Genomic DNA, 19,492 nt, shown 5'->3' with positions numbered 1-19,492 from the left:
GACAGGGAAGCAGGTGGGTTGTCTGTTTTTATGGCTATGTGTGTGTGAACTGCCCTTTATTGAGATTTGTAAAACTGTGCAGAATTTAATTGGGGGGGGGCAGGGATTTGGAAAAAAGCTACATTGTATAATTTTTGTGAAAGTAGCTGAGCCTCTAAGGAGGAAAATGAATGAAAAAAGAAAAGCTCGAAAGATACAAAGCCTCCATCAGGCAGAAAGATACATTTCTTTTTACTATGAAATATGTTGCTCAGAGTGGTGAACACGGTATTGTACGCCTAAGGATTTTTAAATGTACATTTCAAATGCTCTCACCAAAAAAAAGTGGTATTTGAGGCGATGGTATGTTAATTAGGTTGATTTAATTACTTCCCATTGTATTCATAAGTCATCACTTCGTGCCTCAAATATATATAATTATGACCCGTCGATTTACAATTAAAATGATTTTTTTTTAAATAGCTTGAAGAAATCTGAGTCAAAATTTGCCTCTCTTGAGCTGTTTAAACAAAATAACACTGAGCAGGAAGAGGCTCTTTCACAATATTTGTCATGCCAATGGTTATCAAGAGCATAGCGATTTAGAAAGAAAAAGATAATCTTTTACTTGTGCTCACGCAACAAACAACTAGGATCTGAAAGTGCAAAGATAAAGTCTTTGTCCTCCAACTACTGGTCCCTCTTGCACACACCAACCCTAATACTCTCTTAAATCTTTGTGCAAGTCAACCCTGATCAAGAAACATCCACCGCCCCCTAGAGTCCAAATGCCTGAACCTGGCCTATTCCGGCCTGCCCAGAGGGGTCTCTACTTTTCCCACTGCTCTCCAGCAGGAGCTCCCACCTCTCTGGTGATTCCAAAATAAGCCATGGGCACTGATACTCCTAATTCTGTGCATGCCATTCTATCCCAAATTCTATAGTTCTGTCCTGAACTAATTCTCCAGTCCTTCCCTAATCGCTCCAGCCTTCAATGATCACACTTTCCTGCAAAATCTCACAAATTTACTGTGGCACAACTTAGGGTCTGTGTCAGATTTCCATAAGATTACAAATTCATCATGTCATTGATTTGCCTCAGTCTCCTAGTTAACATTACAATGCTTTAGTAAAGTACTCAATAAACAATTGTCGAAACTGAGGAACAAGAAAAACAAGAATGTCTCCTCTTGAACTTTCTGCTTCTGTTTATAAATCCATCTGAAAATGCAAATATTACCCTCTTTTGAAACAACCCAAAACATTAGGAATGTATATTCGTATTTTAAAAATATTTTGATATTGAGGTCAAAGACCCTGTCTTTTATTCAACCCCAACTGCAACAAGCAGAAGTCTAAATACTCAAGGACAAAAATTAACTAGAATAAGATAAATTTTAATCCCAAAACATTATGAAATTTTGTGTGCAGATTATTGATCCCTGAAAAAGAAAGTTCAGGGAAAACAAAGAAAAGCCTTAGGGTTTGACTCATTGCTAAAGAGAAGGTAGGAAGAAATGAAGTAAAGAGAGCATCGGAGGACTTTAAAAATGTAAGCCAGAAGTGAGAATTATCTTACTAAAAATTCATTTGTAGGCCACTCTTCTGTAACACCGATTGCACAAGGGTGGCTCTACTTGTAAATGTGGATTGCCATGCCAGGAATTGCAGGTTACTAAATGTGAATTGTTTTGGAAACAAGTAACACCCTCAGCAATCTATTTTATCAACAGAACAATAACTTTATTGTAATCCAGTCTAGCCCGCCAAGATGGAGCAACAGGACTAAATGTATTGCCTTGCCTAAAACAACAAAAAATCCAAACCAAACAGGCAAATATAAAACAATGGCTTTCAAACACTGGACATCATGGAGCTCTGCGGGACTGCAGTCCCTAAGGGGAGGGAAACAAGTAAACTGAGTCCTATGAGTGCCTTGACTCATCACCCAGCTTCCAGGCTGCAGTACAGTAAGGGGAATCCAGGAAGACCTCCTTCTGTTAAGGAGATGGAACTGAGACCAGGCAGGCTGTAGCGACTGAAGCTGGAAGTATAGTACCAGAGAGAAGAAAGCTACACAAAGACAGAAGGAACCATGGAAATCTGCAGACTGCTCCAGCCTTCAGCTGACCAGCATATAGGCCAGGGAAGACCATATAAACAGAAGACAGAACAATCTTCAAAGCTTACGCAAGATGGGGAATTATTCCTGTTTCCACAAGTCAGAGCAGAAAGATACTCAGTGATCGTACAGGACCATGAATGGTGCCCAATCCTGGCATTTAGGCTGAAAAAACCTCATAATTCATGATGCAAATGGTCTTGCCTCAGTAGCAGGGCAAAATTAGACCTGCAATAAGTGCTACTCTGACTCTACTTAAAAAATCATAAAAACTCAGCCCCCAAAAGGATCAAACTACTTCAAAGAACAATCCAGAATTAAGAACACTTATAGGAAATAAAAAATATCCAGTATTCAACAAAGTAAAATTTACATTGGCATCAAAATGAAATGACCAGGCATGTAAAAAGAAGCTTCTGCCCCCTGCCTAGTGAGGAGGGGTGGAAAGAATCAGTCAATTAGTAAAGTCCTAGAAATGGCATAGATGATAGAATTAAGTAGACAAGGACATTTTGAAAGTGATTATAACTATATTCAAAATGTTCAAGAAAATAGAGGAAAGAGATTAAGCGAGCATGGTACATAGGGACAGGAAAATAATTTTTAAAATAGATCCAAACCAAACATCTAGAGATGGTGAAATCAGCATCTGATATTTTTAACACACACACATACACATTTATATAGGCTTAAGAGAAGATCAGACATTACCACATTACCAAAAGGGGGAGTGAAGAACTCAAAAATGTCATGATAGAAACTATTAAAAATGAAACACTAAAAAAAAAAAAAAAGAAAGAAAACACTAAGGGAAGAAAATGACCAAAAATTAAAATGAACACACTATCAGTGAACTCAGTATACATGCAACTGGTGTCTCTGGATGAAAGGGGAAATGGGAGGTGAGAAAGATGAGGGAGAACAGAAAGAAATAATTGTCTAATGGAGGCAAACTTCCCAAATGTGATGAAAACTATAGACTTGCAATGCAAGAAACTCAACAATGTAAGTAAAAAAGAAAAAGAAAACTCTGCCAAGGAACATTACTAGCAAATTACCTAAAGTCAGCAATAAAACCTTAAAGGCAGTCATGGATTTAAAAAGACATTATTGCATAGAACAATAGATAAGAGTGACAGCAGACTTCTCATCAGAACTCTGTAAACCAGAAAATAGTGGAGGAGTATTTTGTAGTACTGAATGGAAAAAAAATCTAGAATCTCATATATATATATATATATATATATATATATATGTATGTATGTATATGTATGTATATATGTATATATATATATATAGTACTGAATGAAAAAGAATCTAGAATCATATATATTGGTATATATATTTCAAAATAATGCAAAGACATGTTTTGACACACCAACACTGAAATAATTCATCACTGGAAGACTCACAATAAAAGAAATGTTAAAGTTCTTTAGGCAAAAAGAAAATACTAATAGATGGAAATCTGAATCTATATAAAGAATTTGAGATCTTAAAACAAATATGAAAATTAATACTTTTCTTATTTTAAAACACTATAAAAGACAAATACAACAAAATTAAAAACAGTATCTTGTGAGGTTTCCATCACTGTGGAGATACTACATTGAACAAGACAGTACTCTTCCCAGAGTTTACAATCTAGCATACTTACTCTACTCCCGCTTAATAATTATTTCCAAAAAGTTTCAAAACTCAGCAGCAAGTTCTTTGGCCTGTGGCATCTAGAATCCACTAGATGATTTGGAGCAGGCTCTGAGAATTGCCTGCCCAACATCTATTCCTTCTCTCTGATTTTGTTCAGGGTAATCTGTCCAGCCCTGAGGAAAAAATGCTTGAAGGTATCTAACACAATGGTGATCATCTTATTCCCTAATATTGCAACTGTTCCTGTAGCAAGGACAATCACATGACCCAGTTCTGGGCAAAGTGAAAGGCAAACTTGAGGACTTCTGGAATTTGTCTTTCCTAGTAAAAGAGAATAGACGTGGCAGGCACTGCTGCTTTCTTACTTTCCTCCCCTCTAGCTGTGTGACAACGTCCATTGATCATGCACCTCTGAATTTTGTCCATTTAAACCTCTAGAATCTGATCTTCTGTGATTCTCATGCAAATTCATTTCTAATTCATATTTAATTTTGAGCACTATCTTACTGCTGGAATGACTCCAAAATATGAAAAAATAAGTGAATAAAAAAGAAAGTTTAGAAATAGTCCCTGTCAGTGTCATGCTGAGGGATGTCAATGGAAGGAAACTGACTGTCTTTTAGAAAGGACCTTAGACGAGAAGGGAATGGAACTTCTCTAATTCACTTTTACCATGTTTGTGGCAGAACAAGGGCTTCATTTTGACTGAAAGCTGCTACATCAGGAAATCGATTAGTAGATTAAGCTTTAAGAGACAACAAAGAATGGAATATTGGATGTGGTACTGAGTGAATATGTCTGTAGTTGCACCCCATACTTGGACTGCTAATTGCATTACCATCTTACACACACACATACATAGATACACATGCATACATGTATCAAGCAGGATGTATGCCAACATGTATATTGGTACGTATATGTGTATATATATAATATTCATAAATCAAATTTGAGCAATTATAATTCATACCCCAACAATTCAGAGCAGCAAATAATGAATATTCTGCCTTCTGGAGAAAGTATAACCATTCAAAATGCTGCACCATGAAAAGTGTGCTCAGTCTACAGGTCCAAACAACTAATCACTCAGCCTTGAGTTAGTGCTCTCATGCTGAAATATATGTGATATTTTCTCTTGCATATCTACTTGCTCCCAAGTCCTAAAGAACATAGAACGGTGACTTATAATGATGTAAACTTCCTGGGCAAATAGAATGGAAAATGAGGAAATTTCCCTCATTCCAAAGCCAGGTATAGTAAGATGCAATGTCCAAACAATGCATCCAGCCCACATCTAGCTCATGTGCCCAGTGGGATCGGAGGCCCAGGTGAAAGGGCAGGTTAGAGCAATAGCCCTCAGGGTGGCCATCAAATGTCTCCGAGCCAAGCAGGAAGCACTCAAGCTTTGGGGAGACCTCTGCTGGCACCACCTGCCAGATGGGGTAGATAATGAGACTCACCTCCCAGGAAGGAAGCACAGCAGGAACTAGGCAGAATTCTAGGCTTCTAGCCACCAGTGGTACCTCAGGGCAGGACCTCAATTTAGGGCAATTAAGAAATTAGCTAGTATATCATTTTTCTAAATCTGTTAGCTCATTCTTAAGGAATGGAAGCCATTTTCCCTTGTCTCAGGAATGTAGCTAGGCTCCATTACTTTAAATCCAAAAGTCTGTTAAGCCCTTGAGGAAGCTTGAGTAGTTTCAAATAACAACCTTTTTGTGATAGAAAGCCAAAAAATGAGAAATTGTTTAACTGGGGTCAGTAGCCAAGATATGACTTAAACGGGCCTTTGTTTTTCCCCTGCAGTCAAAATGGATTGAGTGAGGAGAGACTGTGTGAGAACAGGGCAGGGACCAACATGGCCCAAACCTGGAGAAGGGACAGGGCTGAGGGGTCAGTTGTGGCTTGGATGTGAGATCCCTCACATGTGACACAGGGCCCTCACCAGAGCTCACAGTAGCTGGGCATACTATGGAGAGACTGGAGCTTCATGTTTCTGGCAGGGCCCTGCCAAGGAGCAGTGATGAAGACCCATCCAAACAGAGTCAACACCTGGGGTAAGGGTCAGGGGCCATACCCCCAAATTATCACTACTAGTTATCTAGGGAAACTTACAAGAGCTATTTAAAGACAGATTGATTCAACAATGTTCACGCATTCCCAACACATTGACCAAGAGCCTGTTCCTTGCCAGGAAACTTGCTAAATTCTGAAGATACAAGGATGAAGATGTCATACCTGGATCCTGCCCTTGTGGTATTGTTACTGATAGCCTACGGCAAGTAGAAATGGACAGCAGGAAGAAAGATGTGAACAAGTAAGAAAAGTGAGACAAGTGCCACAGGGAATCCAAACTGCATCTGTCACAGAGATAGCAGAGGTCACTGACCTCAAAGTGGTGAGGGAGGACCTTGCCATGGAAGGAGCCCAGAGAAGAGCACTCCAAGAGGTCACCAGACATGCCAAAGTCCAGAGGAAGAACAGAGCTTGGCAGAGAGTGAGAACTGAGCAAAGACCAGGGTCACGGGAGTGGAGTAAGTAGAAAAGTGGCAAGGGAGGAAGAGGAAAGCCAGGGTGGACAAATAAAGCAGGACTTTTAAAGCCACAGTAGGAAGTTCATAAAAATAAAATTGTAGCATTTGACATAAAGGTCATGGAGGAATTTGCATACCCTTTACCTTGTAAGATCAGATGCACCGACTTCATCAATCTGGAAGGAGAAGTGGGCAGTGATTCAGGAACTATGATGTTCTCAGGGGCCTACCTGGAGTCAACTCCCTGGGGAACTGGCAACAGAGAATGCCGGTAGAAAGGAAGTACATTTTGTAAGCAACCCTTTATCCAGCACTTACCCTGTGCCAAGCACTATCATAAGTACTTTATAGGCATCATCTCAAGCAAGCCTGTGTCGGCCAGGAGCAGACAGGAAAACAGAGCCCATGCCAGACAGCTCAGCAGTGGGATTCTAATCAGAGAACTACTCAGAAAGGTCATGGAAGAGATGAAAGGACAAAAGGGGACCAGGAGGCAACCCACAGATAGCAACAGCACGAGATCACTCTCCCCCCTCGGGCTGCAATGAAAAAGCCAACTGGGACAAAGGACAGGGGCCTGTCCAGAAGAAGCCTAAACCAGAGTTGTGCCCTGAAAAAGAGGGGTCTACCCTGGCTTACCTTCTTTCTGCCCTCCTACCACTGATGTGCCCTTTCTTTAACAAGCATCAAGGGAGCCTGAGGCATGAGTTGGGAGGGTCAACCCCCACCTCGGATATACTGTAGACCAGGGAGGGTTAGAAAGTGGGTCAGGAGGCAACAGCCCTAGGGGCTAGAAACGATGGGTACTTTCAGATTGGGGAACTGAGGAACCCGGGACGGTCTGATGAATCTAGCAAGTGGCAGAACGCCAGTCGGAATTCAGATCAATCTGATTGTGGAGCACAAGCACCTAAGTGACATGTCGTTTGTCCAGACTAGGTAGGAGCCTGGTAGTTAGGCCTGGGCTGACAGATCCTAAACCTGAAAAAACAGACCTTACTGCGAAGACCCATTCTACCGAGGAGCCGAGGGTACTAACATTCACATGGTGGCTGGAGAACTGAGCTGCTAGCTGCCAGTCCTCTAGCAGAATACCTGAGAGCTCTGTGAGGGCTACGCCTCCAGGAAACCTGTTTCCTATCCCAGGGCTGCCTCTTGCTAGCTGTTTGGAGAAGGTATTTAACCTGAGTCCCAGTGTTCTCATTCTGAAAATAGATTTGCTAATATTCATTTACTTATTGGGTTACTTTGAGATAAAAGAGAATAACCTACATCAAATAATTAGCACAGTACCTGCCACATAGTAAGATTTACTAAATGATAGCTATTATTGTAATTGCTGTTAGAATTTGCTATGGACATTGCCATAGTTTTTGGCAGTGCTTATCTCAGGGCTACACTGCCAAGCCCCTGCACTTAGAAAGCTTCTTGCAGAAATTTTGGGGAAAAAAATGAGAATCCTATTCTTTCAAGCTTGAATTCTGGCAAATATTTTTCCTGAAACCATTGAAACTCACATGAACCCTTAAGGGAGTTTCTGAGAAGCATGTTTATAGATCAGTTAGGATGGGCTAGGTTATGATTCAGTAACAAACATCTCCAAGTCTTAGAAAAACAAAGTTTATTTCTTGCAGATGCTATGGGTTAATGACAGATTATTATAGGGGCTCTGCTTGTGAAGGTCTCTGAGGGACCAAGATTGAAAGAAGCAACATGTTGACATGTTCCTCTGTGGCTGCCACGGCTATGAAAAGGGAATATAGTGAACTATACACCTGCTTTTAATCTACATATCACTTCCACTCACATTTCACCAGCTAAAGTAATCCTGCAAAGCAAGTGGATAAAGAATTATAATCCTACCATTCTGTATCCTGTCTACAATTCAAACTCAGATAAGTAAACTTTTATGAACAGCACTCATGACTATCAGAACAACCTCAGAGACACTTTCAGCAGGGTTGAGGGAAAGCAAAGGCCCTAATTGGAAGGAAGAGATTTAGGAATTTCTAACAAGGCAGGCTACTCAGGACGATATCACCAGAGTTTATCTTCATTGTGCTTAGGATTGCATTACTAAAGACAGCATGTCATTTAGGAAGATCTTTTGTTCCTAAATATTGCTTGGGACCACATCCCTGAAAATCACCATTGGTTCTTGGAAGATATTGTCTAAGATGGCTGGTGGAGCTGAGATGCTGGTAGGAGTGGTACAGAAACTAAGTGTCCTGTCTTTTGGAAGAGGAACTCTAACATGGACTGGAAGTGAGTGGCCAGAACCTTCCTACTGTTGTATAACCCGATGTGAGATTTTTGGGTATTGACATCTTACTGAGTGAATCCAAGCTCTGAGCATAAGCAGCAAGTCCTTTCCTTGACTTTCATGATCCTTTTCCTGCTGCATTCCTTTCTACCCCCTAGATGTTTTTCTCTTGGCATCTTTACTGGTTCAGGGTCCTCCTTCGTTCTCACCCTATTCTCCCTCCTTAGCACAGTGGAAAACCAGGAATTTTTCCCATATCCATCTGGACTTTTTCCCACATCCAACCCAGATGAACTCAGAAATTGCTCTAAGCCAGATATCCACTTGTCTCCCTCTCTACCTGTACTACCCTTATCCAAACCGCCATCTTACCAGGGAGGAGAAACACCTTCTGGGCTCCTCACGTCTAGTTCTGCCACCCACCACCCTTCCACACCTCCCCTGGCACAATAGAAAGTGCAACATGGACCAGGCCAAACACCCGCATCTCTCCTCCTCATCCCCACTCCAACTGATTATTCCTTACAGATTTTAGGATAAACTCTGAAATCTTAAACATGGTATCCAATGCCTGGCACTATCCTTTGCCAGTATCCCTACCCTCATCTCCTTCTGCTTACCCTTTCTCTGAATTAGCCACCTTAGCTTGCTTTTGGTTCCTCAAGAAAGATAAGTCTGCCCTTGCTGTGCACCGCTGCTTCCTCTGTTGGCAAGGGTGTCCCCCACACCTTCCTTTTTGTCTCTAATCCAGGCTTCCAAACACAGCTCAAATCTCACCTCCTCAAGAAAACCTCTTTGACTCTTCAGACAAAGTTGGGCCCCTTGTCATAAGCTTCTCTCTCATAGAACTTATCACAATTATAGTTACTCAGTTATAGAATTAATCATTCTACTACTCTCCCTCTTAAATGTCATTCTTGACTCCTCCCATTCCCTTCTCCAACATCCCTAGCATGGAATAGTGCCTTGATCAATTACAAAACAGATGTTCAATATCTATTTGTCAAATGTCTGAAGCACAAGACACAATTAACTACATAATAAAGAAGAATATGGATGGCATTTACAATTGCCAACTTGCCTGAGCAAGGGCAGGTCTAGGAATAGAAGTATTCAAGGAAGGATAAATCAGAGAGTTAGGGGGACTCAGGACTTTGTGAGTCCTGGGGCAGTCATATATCCATGCCTGACAAAGGAAGGTGTCAGATTTCCCATGTACCCTCTACTCCCATTCACTGCCTGGGTCAGAGGAAAGAGGACACAATAACCATGAAGGAGAACAGAGGCCCAGATCTCTGGTGATAGCCAGCAACGCATGGGGGTGTGGGGGAATGGTCCACCATGGAGAAGAATACCACTGTGTGAACTGGGCAGAGCAGAAGCTGGACCACGTGCTCGAAGGAAGGAATTTGAAAATACTTGAAAGGAAGCAAGAATTGGGCATGCCTGGGGACAGCCTTTCTTTTTTTTTTTTTTTTTTTTTAAGTTTTCCTCCCTTGGAATCAGTCTCTTTTAAAAAGGAAAAAAAATTTTTTCTCATGAAAAGAAAGAACAGAACTACTTTGAACTCATTAGAAAAAGAATAATCTAAATGCAAAGTAAACTAGAACCTCAGTCATTAAGTCTAATTGGGAAAAGGATTCATCTAAATTCAACTAAAGCTCACTTCTAGAACACTTCTAACGAAATTTAGTTTTATTACTTTCAAGGGCATATAGAAGCTCAAAGATTTTCTTTTGGAAAAATGTATTCTCTTGAGAGTTCTAAACACACTCTGTGTAACTGTCTTTGGCTTTTTTTAACTTACAAATTTCCCAACAGAAAAAGTTTCCAAAGTAAAAAATTTTATCAATCCAGTTTCCAATTATCTAAATTATCTGACATAAAACAAAACTTGAATATAAAGTCAAAATACAGTGACTGTGGTTTAACTAGCAGACAGTCATCATCATCCTGCAGAAACAATCTCCAGCCTGAAAGTAAGAATGAGAGAACAGGCTCTCGGTAACCCAGACCCCAGGTGCAATTCCCTTCTAGCTCCATCCTGTCACGCCACTGGTTGGATAGATGGTGGAGCCTGATGCCTCACTGCATGAGGAGGAGTGACACCTTCATTCCATTCCCACTGCACATCAGGTCTACTGTGAGAAGGCAAAACATTATAGTTAATTTTTTACAGAGGCTCTTAATTTTGGTCCAGTGTTCCTACTTCATCTCTAAAACCACTGTATACACGTAAATTACACATGTGAATTAGAGAATTCCTAGTAACCACTATAGGCAATGGAGGTGTTAAATAAACATTAATATCAGTAATGTTGATTTTTCTCTAGGTTACTTATAAGTGATATCCTTAGAAAATAGTCCACTTAAATTTCTAGGTTACCTGCTCATTAGTTGTTGAATAAATACAATCTAGACAAAGAATAAATTATATCTAAAGCCCCATCAACGGAGTAAATCCTGGAATGAAACTTTAACCTCCCAGAGATAAGGTTTAGTTGACTTTCAGCTTTACCAAGTTGTGACATGCCTTGCATACCCAGTGTGAATTTATTTCCATAGTAATATAATGGCTAGAAAAATGAAGTTACTTTGTTGGTTAGGATCTCTATTTTTTTAATCACAGTAACTCTTAGCCAAATTCTAATTAAGCAGAGCTTCCATCTGGCTCCTCTCTGCATGTGACCTGGTAAACCTCTCTTATGCACAAAACCAGAGGTAGCATGTCCAGGAATCCAGTTAATAATTAGGCATGTTCAGGATTACAACATGGCTACTGTTCAGACACGTCCAAATGATAATTATTCTGAACCACGAATTATAGCTCGACAAACTGCATCATCCACAATTGTGAAGGGTCTTGTAATGTTGAATGTAAACTCAGTTTATGGTTTTCATCTCTGTACCCCATTTTTCTCATCTGTAAAACAAAACTAATAATAGTACCTATTTTATAGTGTTTCAAGGATTAAGAGTTAAAATATGTGAGACACTGAGATGGTGCCTGTCGCAAGGTGGATAACTCTATGATGCTTGCAGTTAGCATAAGAGTTCTTAGGAAAATGCCTAGCCTTCCAAGAAGAAGGTTTTATTTGATCCAGGTATCAGTACCATTTGTTTTTCACAGATAATAATTGATAAAGGGGGTCTTTTAAGTCACAGTATTCCCCAGCTTTAACCCCAACATTTTTCTTTTCCAGTTATAAAGTTGCATAGAGTTTTTCTTTGATAACTACATTATTGACTAAGTCAGTAAAACCAGTAAGACGGTAGTTCCAAACTTTCTAGCCTCAAAGAATCTGATCTGATGAAACTCCACAATTTTTCCCAGAAAAACCACATGTTAAAAAAAAAAAAAAAGGTTTGCATCCCTGGGTTTAATCCCCAATTAAAAAAAAAAAGTTTGCATTCCATTTCAGCAGGTTCATAATCACCTTCAAGGTCAATCATGGACCCCAGGAATTTGTATTTGTAGCATGACCACTATGCAAAACAGTATGGAGTTTTCTAAAAAAAAAAAAATTAAATTAGAACTGTCATGTAATTCAGCAATCCCACATCTGGGTACACAGCCAAAGGAAATGAACTGGTTTGCTGAACATCTGCAGCCCCATGTTTACTGCATCATTATTTATGGACAAAATATGGAATTGACCTAAGTGCCCATCCATGAATGAATGGATAAAGAAAACATATGTACAACGGAGTTCTATTCAGCCTTAAAAAATAAAGTTCTGTCATTTGTGACAACATGAATGAGCCTAGAATGAAATGAATCAGGCACTGAAAGAAAAATATAGCATAATCTCATTTTTATATGGAATCTAAGAATGCCGAGCTCATGGAAACAGAGTAGATGTGGTTACCAATGCCTGGAGAAGGGGGTGAGCAAGGAGAGATGTTGGTCAAAGGTACAAAGTTTCAGTTTAGATAAAGAAAAAGAAAAAAAATAAAAGTTTCAGTTAGGCAGGAAGAGTAAGTTTTGGAGATGTATGGCAAGGTGATAATAGTTAAGACCATGCTATGGTTCAGTGGCAGAGCACTCGCCTCACATGCGGGAGGCACTGGGTTCGATCCTCGGCACCACGCACAAAAAAAAAAAAAAAAAAAAAAACAAATAAAATGAAGGCATGCTGTCCATCTACAGCTACAAAAAAAAATTTTGAAAAGACTAACGAATACTTAAAAACTGATGAAACAGTAGATTTTTAAATATTCTCACCCCAAAAGATGTTAAGTACATGAGGCGGGGGATGCATCATCTTGATTTAATAATTCCACAACATATGCATATATCAGAACATCATATTGTGCACCATAGATAATGCATAATTTTTGTCAATTGAAAAAAGAATCAGTGTTTGAAAGCATGGCTTGGAAGAGAGTCATATTTGGATCTTATTCTTTAACAAGGCCTAAAACAAGATGAGGCAGAAACACATATTTACACATTATAAAGGAAAAATTATTACTGAGCTGAGTACTTTTGCTATGGGTGGGTGGATGTGTGTGTGTGTGTGTGTGTGTGTGTGTGCGTGCGTGCGCGCGGGGCACTGGGGATAAAACTCCAGCCTCGCGTGTGCTAGGCAAGTGATTTACCACTGAGCTACAACCCCAGCCCTGTTTCTGCTATGGTTTGAATGTAATTCCCAAACTTACTGCAGGAGTTGAGTCTTCCAAGTCATATGTTCATTGGATTAAAAGGGTGGAAATTTAATCCAACTATGGTATTTAGAGGTGGGGCCTTTGGAAGTGACTAGGATTAGATAAAGTCATTAGGGTGGAGCCCCTGATTAGATCCCTCTGGCTTTTACAAGAATAGGGAGGGAGACCACAGCTATACAAGCACATGCTCCCTGTCTCTTGCAGGTGACACGCTGTGCACCTGGGACTGTGCCAGCAAGAAAGTCATCACCAGATATAGACCCTGGACTGAACTGTGAGATAAATAAGCCCCTTTTCGGGGGGAGGATGTTATGGGCCAGGCTACATGGGCAATGACCAGCCTCTATTTTACCCTAAGGCCCCATATCATATAAGAAATGCTTCCCCCATGAGAAAACTCTGCCTCTGTACCCATCAACAGTTGCCTAGCATAACATGTTTGGCAACACAAAATGGCAATTCTTACACAATGTGATATTTTTCTCCCTCTGGGTTCCATTTTTCTTGGGCAGTGTACACTAAAATTTGTTTAAATTGTAGTAACCATTCTTGGATTATCATAGTGACAGTCATTTATGATTAATGTACTGAGATGCTTTACTTATGGTATAAAAGTTGTGCTGTAACCCTTGGAGGGAGTTGAAGGGTGCACACTTGCAGCCTTCCATCTTGCCAGCTGGTGACTCTGCACTGCCAGCTGATGAATAAAGATGGTTTTATCTCCTGCCTTAAAAAAAAAAAAAAAAACAAAGCCCCTTTTCTTTATGACATAATCCTGCCTTAGGTACTTTGTTATAGTGATAGAAAACTGACTAATATGTACTGCCAACAAAGGGTTTTGAGGATGATGAAGATAATAGAGGAAGAGGATGAAGAGGATAAAAAGAAAAGGAAAAAGAGATGGAGTCATCCAAAAAGGTCAAAGGTAAGTAAACCAAAAGTATACTTTCACCTTAAGTGAACCATGTATGCAGTAGTGCTTTGCTGCTCTGGTGACTATGTTGCTATTATTAGCAACCCCAGAGGTAGTTTGAGTAACCGATGGTATCTGAGGCCTTCTTTTAAACCTCAGGTAAAATATTATCACTAAGGCTTTTCACCCCTGTTCAACGATTCGGACATAAAAGGAATGGTAATTACAGGAATGAGCTATGAATTTGGAGTGACCCCAGGGACAAAATGCTTATCTGGTGGTGTTATGTGGCTGGAAATTTATTAGAGGTTTTAAGATCATGTGAACTGATTTCCACCTTAAGTGCTCTAACTGGAGGAGCATTAAAAGCTCCTGATAAGGAAGAATTTCAAAGAGGTAATAGCACTGGCCAAAAGATCTGTCAAGTGAATTTGAGGGACTATAAGGAGAAAGGCCCAGTGAAGGTGTCTGAATGCAGCCAGGGTGGTGTGATGGGCTTGCCACCGCCACAAGCTGCCACCTTGACTAGGCTTACAGGACGTCTGCTCATTCTTGTTTCCAGTGGTGACCAAGGAGGAGGAGTAATCCTACCATTAAGGAAGATGGCAGAGTGAGGCCCGGTTTCGTTTATGCCCCGCCGTGATCTTAGACTGCCCCTGACTCTGAGTAAAACACCCTCCCGGGGCCACAAACTCTGACCTGCTTTCAGCCCCACCTGCCTCCCCAGCCTCTCTGCCCTTGGCCACAAGGCCATCTTACTGTTCCTGGGCCATCCCAAGTTTATCCCTGGCTCAGGGCCTCCGTGTTTATGGTCCCTCCTGCCAGGAACATTCTTTCTCTTAGATATTTGTATGACGGATTCATATATTTAGCTCTCAACTCCAGTGCAACTTTCTCTCCCCTGCCTTGCACTTTCTTCTAAATCATTCTATTTTATTTATAGCATTTAACACTATCTGAAAATAACCTGTTGATGTCTCTTCCTGATCCTTGCCTGTTAGAAGGTGAGCTCCGTGAGAACAGGAGCTTTCTGACGTCATCCCTGCTGGAGCCCCAGGCCAAGCAGAGAAAGCACTAGATACGCCTTTGCTAGCTGGAGGAATGAATGGTGCCATCACAGCTGCCATTTTTTGTGAGCAAGCACTTTGCGCCAGGAACAGGGCTATAGGTTTTTATGAATGCTGTCTCATTGAGATCTTAGCACCCCTCCAAGGAGGTATTTATCCATTATTCCTGTGTTGTAGATTAGATTTCACAGAGAGGTTATGTAACTTGCCCAATGTCACAGTGAACAAGAACCCAAGACCTGATTTGAACCCAGGCCTGTCTGATTCCAACACTCGTGCTCTAAATCAGGAGTCAGCACATTTTTTAGTTAAAAATGCATGCCCTCTGGTCTCTGTCACAAACACTTAATTCTGTTGCAGGGTGAAGGAGACCAGAGGCAATACATGAGCAGATTGCTGGGACTGTGTGCCAATAAAACTTTATTTTCCAAACAGGTGGTGGACAGGATTTGGCTCTGGGGACAGAGTTGGCTGATTCCTCCTTTCAGTTCCCATTCTATACATGCTATACCAGGAAGGGGTTAAAAATGGGAAGGATGGAGGTTAAAAAAAAGCATTTGATGTGCTCTGTACATGGTGAGCTGCCTTTTAGTGAAGAAAATAAACTATTAAGTTAAAGAGACAAAATAAAAGAGAGGGTTTTGAAAGGAATTATATGACTCTACTGATTCAATAATCTTTTGACTGAATTATAACCATCACTTTGGACTTTAGTAGACTTCAATTCAAATAACTTATTCCATTTTAACCAAGGTTCCATTTATATTGCAATTACACATGATTTCACTGGCCAGCACCCTTGTGCATCCGCATAAACTTTCATCCCAAGAAGGCCTAAATTGTCAGTATTGAAGGAGAAAGTGCACTGAGTCACTGTGGGAAGACTGAGCACCTGGGAAGAGGCTTTCGCTCTCCAGAAAACTCAAGTTCTTGGCCAGAGGTGAGAGGCAAATCAAGAATCAGTTCTGAGCCAGACCAGAGAAAGGACTTAAAATGGGATTGGGAAGGTGAATTTCAATTGTGCTGAGTTGTCTAGTGATTGAGAGTGACTGTCAAGACTGAGAATCCACAGGAAAGCAGATGACCAACTCACCAGTCCCTTGGATGTGAACTGGGAGGCAAGGGCTGAACAGTGAGAAGGCGGGAGACCAAGGAGAAAGGAGACGGAGATGATTTTAGAGCGCTTGGCTGTGTGTAAGCAACGGGCTGGTGTGGACAGGCCTCCCCTGGGCCCTAGGCTTTGAGAGACACTGAATTTACTGGGTGGGGAACACGTGGTATGTATCAGGGTATGCAGTGGAGTTGGGGTCAAGGGTAGGTGTGGGAGGGGGTCTGGACTGTGTGGTGTGTGCAACAATCAATCTCTTCTTCCTGCTTCATCTAGCTAAGAGGGAAAATTAGAACCTCCCTCCCCCAGGTAGCCCCAGGTAACTAGACGCGTATTAGAGAATAGAGAATATCCCCATTGCTCTCTCGCCCTGAACGAAGGGTCCCACTGGAAACAGCCACCAACCAAGACTACCTCTGCAAATTGCACATGGTTCTTAAGTCTCATTTTTTTCAACTTTTTTCCAATTTTCTAAATCTAAGCTTTAAATGTTTGAGCAGGAAGGCAGCCCCAGCGTGGGAAAAACAGTATCTGTTGGTAATTCTAGAGATCCAGTTCCTGTCCCAGCTCTGCCATTAACCAGCATTGAGGACCTGGGACCCTTCTCTACCTCTTCCCCTTTCTGAACCTATTTCTTTTTTCTTTCTTTCTCCCCTTACCCTCTGCCCCTTTCACAATACTGGTTATTGAATACATGCCAGGCAAATCCTGTACCACTGAGGTACATCCCCATTTACTTTTTTTTTTTTCTTTTGAGATGAGTCCTCACTAAGTTCCTGAGGTTGGCCTCAAACTTGAGATCCTCCAACCTCAGCCTCCCAAGTTGCTAGATATTCAAGGCATGTACCACGGCACCCGGCCTCAACCTGTTTCTTTTTATGAGTAAAGGAATGAATCAATTTCAACCCTTTTCATCTCCCCAGACTCCCACTTTTTGTTGTCTGTTTGATGTCTGTTATGTTTATTAGGGTTGATAGTTACTATTTAAGAAGATACATGTTATTAATAATGGATTTCTCTTAAGCTCTTGTGTCCACCAGGACTGTGGTAGCTATTGTGTGCTCTCCACGTGTTCTATTACTGGATTCTCACGACTGCCCAATCAGTTGAAAGGAGGTCATAAGGAAAGGCGCTTATGACCTCAGGCTTCTCAGGTACAGTGGACGACTGAGATTCAGGAGGGGGACACCAACTTCCCAATGGGGAAGTGGCTGGCAGAGCTGGGATTGAAGCCACAGCCTAGTTTTTCAAGAATAGAGTTTTCATGTTCCCTGCAACCCTAGTCAAGATTTGACCCAAAAGGAAAAAGCAGTTTCAAACTCCACGCCCTGGGCTTACCAGTTGGCTATAATGTCTCCATGCCAGCTTATCAAATGCCTCCTCTTCTAGGGAGGTGCTGGCGCAGCTGCTGCCGTGCATATCCCAGGCGTGGTCTTTGCCCTAGGACACTTAGAGCCCAGGGGAGATGATAGAACTCCTGGCCAATCAGTGCTCCAGGAGGAACAGGTTGATAATGCACATAGCAGGCGTTCCCTTGTCCTTAGTTTATTTTTGTCTTCATGGTGCACAAGCAAAAAGACCAAAGGATGAGATTTGCAAGGCTCTGGTGCAGGAGAATCCCTTCAGGGATGGCCCAAATCAACCATCCAGGGACACGAAAGATTTGGGAGCTCTCCCCAAAACAAACGGTAGGGAATTTTTAAGAGGAGGTATCAGTACTGGCTTGGCCAGGAGAGGGCAAGGGGCAGGTGGAAGAAGATGGGTGGATTGGTAGAGATAGCAGAGCAAGGCTGGCAAGTTAACAGTTTTCACAGATTTTATTCCCTCAGAGGTGGGGGGAAAATGAGCAAGTTTAACATTAGTGAATCTCTAGTAGGATCTAATTGCTTTCCCTATACACTGAGCACTAGGTCTTGTGAATAATGTGTAAAGCTAATTTTCTTTTCTTTTCTTTTCTTTTTTTTTTTTTTTTTTTTTTTTTTGGCAGTACTGGGGATTGAGCCCAGGGCCCGACACATGCTAGGCAACTGCTCTACCACTGGGCTACCCACCATGCTGATGTTTTATATATGAGGAAGCCGAAGTTACATAGCTAGTAAAAAGCTAAACAGGGATTCTACCCGTTTTCAACTCTACCCCTGGCCTGGGTTCTAATATAGATTTTCAAGAAGTAGATGGTTTTTTCTCAATAAGATATATGTAAACAGATATTTAAGCTGCAGAATTTAATAGTGTCTAACACATAGTAGGCACTCAATAAAATAGGAGGCATTAGAGGGTGATTTTTGTCTTCAACCAAAGGGAGATTTGGAAATGTCTGGATATATTTTTGGTTATCACAAAGGAAGGGACAGGTCCTATTGGCATCCAGTGGATATAGGCCAGGATATTGCTCCATAACCTACCATGTACAAAATAGTCCCACAGTAAAGAACTACCTGCTCCTTAATGTCCATAGTGCCAGGTTGGCAAGATTCTGACCTAATGCAACACACTCTACAAATGAGGAAACCAGACCGAGACAAAGTGACCTGCCTGGGGACTCACATCTGGTTGATGGCACAGCCATGATGAGAAACATCCTAAAGCCTTCTACAATGATCGTGCCACGACTCAAGCTGCTAGCAAGTCAGCTGCTAGAAGAGAGGCGGGGAAAGATCAAGAGCCCTGGCAAACCACGCAGGATTAAGCAAGTCTGAGTGGACCAAGCCTATTGCTCTCCAGTCTGGACCAGTTCTGCCTAAGCAGCCATAGTAGGTTGCAATAGTAGTAGCAATCAAGACATCAAGACTGGGGACACAGAGTCTCACCTGGAGGCCCTTGCTGCCTACCAGCTCCATCCTTCTCTTTTTTTTCTTAAGGCTGCAAACCAAACACAGTATGTAGTCAATAAAGTTTTAATAACTAAATATTCAAGCTAAAATAAAATATGAACAATTATTTTTGGCCTCATATGTGCAAAGGGGATGTGCTGGTGGGCGTAAGAGGTGAGCAGGGAGAGAGACTGTGTGTGCCATTATGAAGCAAAAAAGTGTGTCTGACCTCACGAAGCGCTCAGTCTAAGCATGAGAGTTTCCCTGGCAGTTGCTATCACAGGGCAAAACCAACACTGGAAACACGGGTAAAAGAGGTCCTTGACCCGCTAGTTCCTGTCCCAAGGCTTCATCTGCCACACCGGGCAATGA

General features: G+C 41.4%; 1 protein-coding gene and 1 long non-coding RNA gene across 2 annotated transcripts in view; one reads left to right on the top strand and one right to left on the bottom strand.

Moving 5' to 3' along the window:
- Nucleotides 1-19,492, bottom strand: part of GPAM (glycerol-3-phosphate acyltransferase, mitochondrial) — a 64,707-nt gene that overhangs the window by 35,968 nt on the left and 9,247 nt on the right. The window lies entirely within an intron of this gene.
- LOC306659549 lies at nt 13,975-18,951 on the top strand. The gene is made up of 3 exons (XR_013763332.1): nt 13,975-14,144; nt 15,953-17,995; nt 18,295-18,951. It is a non-coding gene; the product is annotated as an uncharacterized lncRNA (long non-coding RNA).

This window comes from Sciurus vulgaris, assembly GCF_902686455.1.
Source record: "Sciurus vulgaris genome assembly, chromosome: 4".
Classification (NCBI taxonomy): domain Eukaryota; kingdom Metazoa; phylum Chordata; class Mammalia; order Rodentia; family Sciuridae; genus Sciurus; species Sciurus vulgaris.
The sequence above is the reverse complement of the archived record's forward strand: the minus strand, read 5'-3'. Positions and strand labels throughout refer to the sequence as shown.